At 39.7% G+C, this 4,413-nt stretch overlaps 1 long non-coding RNA gene across 1 annotated transcript; it reads left to right on the top strand.

Moving 5' to 3' along the window:
- Positions 1 to 1,947: 1,947 nt before the first annotated feature.
- On the top strand, positions 1,948 to 2,721 carry LOC118738595. The gene is made up of 3 exons (XR_004992904.1): positions 1,948 to 2,066; positions 2,120 to 2,357; positions 2,419 to 2,721. It is a non-coding gene; the product is annotated as an uncharacterized LOC118738595 (long non-coding RNA).
- The last annotated feature ends 1,692 nt before the right edge of the window (positions 2,722 to 4,413 follow it).

Here is a 4,413-nt window from a genome sequence, read left to right as displayed (position 1 = left end):
TTTTCACAATTTTCTAACACTACACCAACGAATGCAAAGTTCTGTTCGACAGAAAATTCGATACACAACGAAAATTTCGACACGCTTGGATAGCTCATAATAAGGGCCATAATATTTTTTTTTTACCAAGGGTCCAGGTTATATAATTTAATAAAAAAAATTCAATAAAAACATCAAACCTTGAAAAATAGTTTGGGTTTTTGTTAGGAAATTTTGTAAAAATTTATAAATAGCATTTCATAACGGTCAAACCAAAAATCATAGACGTTTAAATTTTATACCAGTTCTTATAGGTTAAAAAAAATAATATGCCATCAAAAAATTTTATTCCCACCCAACTTAATTCGGTCTTCAAAGGGTTAATGGCAAATTTCTTTTCTCAACTATTAGCTGCTGTATATCTGATATGTAATATCTACCATTATTTGGCTTTTTAATGAAGTAGTAGGCGTAAAGAGGGTTCAACCAGCTTCGAAACCTAAGATTAAATGTGATGTACTTTTGCTAATTCGGCGGTCAAAGGGTACCAAACGGTAGCGGATAGATTTCGCCAAAAATGTGGGCGATGTCACATTTTCGGTAGCAATTACGGATTATAATTGCCATTTTCATAATTTGGGGTTCTCCAAAAAACATAATACTTCTCTTTGCAAAAACTACATACAGGCGCGTAAAGGAAAATGGTTTGAATAAATTTTTTTATATGGAGATTTAAGATACTTCAACTTTAAAGTTAAAGCTAAAAAAATTGTTCGTTATAATCAGAAATTAACTATATGGAAATTCGTTGTGAGTAGGACAAAACACACTTAAAGCAAACTGAAAAAGCAACATTCTTAAAATTGATTCGCTGTGGAGACGATTTCGTTATTCAGAAGCTCGTTATAAAGAATTTTGATTTTTAAACACAATTTCCGAAAACTCAAAAAACTTCATGCAATGTTCAGCTCCCTCATTAAAACTTCGTTCGCTTAACGGTTGGTTGTAACAGCCTAAAGGAGTCGAGGTAGATATAGACATACATATAAGTACTATGTACATATGTGAGGCATTCTTTTTCATATCGGACACAAAATTTGATGCCACATTTGCGACTGTCTATAAATTTTGTTATGGGCTTTCGAAAACAAATTACAAAACATTGTCGACTATCACAAATTAAAACATCCCGACATTTCTTGTTAACCCCTAATTTTTAAGTTATAAAGAATTTAACAAGCATTAAGATGGGTTGATTTTAAATCCTTATTTGACTGGTGGTCACTATGTAAAGATAGCGTTATGACAATCATGAGCACCTCACATCTTCTTCTTCTTATTTATTGACGCTGTAATCCCGTAAGCGATTTTGGCCGAGTCCAAAACAGCACGCCAGTCATTCCTCTTCTGTGCTAGCTGACGCCAATTGGAAATGCCAAGTGAAGCCAAGTCCTTCTTCACCTGGTCTTTCCAACGGAGAGGGGGCCTTCCTCTTCCTCTGTTACCAGCATCGCGGCCCGCGTTGAATATTTTCAGAGCCGGAGCGTTTCTGTGTATTCGAACGACATGGCCAAGCAAGCGGAGCCGCTGAATTTAAATTCGCTGCACTATATCTATATCGTTGTAAAGCTCATACAGCTTATCGTTAAATCGTCTGGGATATTCGCCATCACCAACGCGTAAAGGTTCGTAAATCTTTCGCAAAATCTTTCTCTCGAATACTCCAAGAGCCGCCTTATCAAATGCTTTCATTGTCCATGCATCCGCGCCATACACCAGCACAGGAATAATAAGTGACTTATAGAGTGTGATCTTCGTACGACGAGGGAGGACTTTATTTCTCAATTGCCTACTCAGCCCAAAGTAGCACATGTTGGCAAGAGTCAAGAATGATAGAATACAAAGATTGCGCCGATAGGGGTGCAAAAATTTTTCGTTCTGCGCATCTACGTCATAATATAAAAGTTGTTGTTGGCGGTCTGTCAAATCGCATACAATTTCGACGAAAAAAAGTAAATATAGCATAAAATTTAGTTGAAAGACTAAAATAAAACAATCTGGTGGCAATTTATTGAATCGAGAAGACGGTAAATTTATTTTGTGTTTCTTTTACATTATTTATATTATTATTTTATTTCAGGTAGTGAGTAGGGCGTTCAAATAAAAATTGCATTCTGTGGCCGCCGTTGCGCTGGCAAATGGAACGAGTAAGATTTCCAAATGAAATTGAAGCCACAGCAAATAGTGCATAGCTCCAAGGCTTGGAAACAAATATAGAAGCTATACGATGCCAGAAAGACTACAGAGAATCGAAGAGCGCTAACCAGGAAACAGCGTAAAAGGGCCAATTCGTTGAGCAAGGGCGTGCTCATAGCATGGTAAGTAGCATCTGCGACAATACATTACTTTTTACTAACTTCCAATGCGTACTAATTTCAGGAAATACAATGCAAACGGTGCCAACATAAAATTAAACTGCCAAGGCATAAGCAAGAAATTTTACCTGAAACTGTGACGCCTGCCCACAGCATCAAATAAGGATATCGTTCCAATGAAACCCAATATTAACGACGTATTTTGACGACGATGAACTCTTTGCGAACGCTCCGGGTTTTCATCACCGTGCTTGTAAATTGATGGCACGGGGCCTCGTTTCAACAATCTTCTTTTTGCATAACCTTAGAAATGTTTTAAACACTTTCATTAATATAAACACAATAAACGAAATAAATAAACATCCTACCCACTTCAAACTGCAGACTATTTTCAAAATCTTCGCTTGCAAAGTGATGCATGCAAATATAGCAAGTTTTAAATTGGAAATCCTTGCTTTGCCGGCAGAACTGGATCCACTTTTTCCTAAGTTCTGGATCTGAAGGAAAAGTAAACAAACTGCACTCTGCCGCCGTTTTTCCACATTTCGCAACTGCGCACTTCATTTTACAACGTTTTTATTTTATAACTTTAACAAAAATATCACAAATCAATATGTTTTCCTCGCAAACCAATACGTTTCCCTCGCAAACCAATACGCTTCCCACCAAAAATTTTATATTATGACGTCAACACTCGAACAGCTGATTTGTAAACAAGAGTAACGGACCTGCGCAAAGCGCAATCTCTTTATTCTATCATTCTTGGGCAAGAGTGATTCTCCGTTGGATTTCAAGGCTGACATTATTATTGGGTTTAATGCTGGTTCCCAAATAAACGAGGTCGTCTACTTTTTCAAACTTGTAACTGTCAACAGTGACGTTGGTGCCAAGGCGCGAATGCGCTGACTGTTTGTTTAATGACAGGAGATACTTCGTTTTATCCTCGTTCACCACCAGACCCATTCGCTTTGCTTCTCTATACAATCTCGAGATGGCAGAACAGACGTAGCCCTTCATTTTACGGATAATAACGATGTCGTCGGCATTCGCCAGCAATTGCAAAGTATTGTGCCTGAGCGGTTCATTTCTGCGGCTCTTACTATCTTCTACAGCATCAGATTAAAGAAATTACACGAAACGGAGTTCCCTTGTCTCAAACCTCGTTTGGTATCAAAGACTCGGAGAGGTCTTCCCCTATTCTGACGGAGCTGGTGGTATTGCTCAACGCCATTTTACACAGCCGTATCAGTTTGGCAGGGATGCCAAATTCAGACAAAGCGGCGTACAGGCATCTGCTTTTAGCGCTGTCGAAAGCGGTTTTAAAGTCGACAAATAGGTGATGAGTGTCGATTTTTTTCTCGCGAGTCTTTTCCAAGATTTTGCGTATTGTGAATACCTGGTCCACGGTGGATTTTCCAGGCCTGAAGCCACACTGATAAGGTCCCATCAGTTCATTGACGGTGGGCTTCAGTCTTTCACACAATACGCTCGATAAGACCTTGTAACCTATGCTTAGAAGGCTGATCCCGCTGTAGTTGGCGCGAATGGCGGGGTCGCCTTTCTTGTGGATTGGGCAGAGCACACTTAAATTCCAATCGTCGGGCATGCGTTCATCTGACCTTATTCTGCATAAGAGCTGATGCATGCACTTTATCAACTCCTCGCCACCGTACTTGAATAGCTCAGCTGGCAGGCTGTCAGCTCCAGCAGCTTTGTTGTTTTTCAGCCACGTTATTGCTATTCGTACCTCATAGTCAGGCGGTGGAACATCGACTCCGTCATCATCGACTGGGGGCTCGGGTTCTTCTTCTCCACAACTTTCCGTGCTGCTACCACTCACTAGGGTGGAAAAGTGTTCCCTTCATAATTTAAGTACATTCTGAACATCGGTAACTAGGTCGCTATTGTTGTTCTTACGGGAGTACGCCCTGGTCTTTAAACCTTCCGTAAGTCGCCTAACTCTCTGGTAAATTTTCGGGCATTCTTCCTGTCGGCCAGCATTTCAAGCTCTTCGCACTCACGTATTTCGGCCTTTCTCTTCTTATTGCGGCAAATACGT

Source organism: Rhagoletis pomonella, unplaced genomic scaffold, assembly GCF_013731165.1.
Source record: "Rhagoletis pomonella isolate Grant_MI unplaced genomic scaffold, Rhpom_1.0 Rhpom_scaffold_00004, whole genome shotgun sequence".
NCBI lineage: Eukaryota > Metazoa > Arthropoda > Insecta > Diptera > Tephritidae > Rhagoletis > Rhagoletis pomonella.
This window is presented reverse-complemented; position numbering and strand designations above follow the sequence as displayed.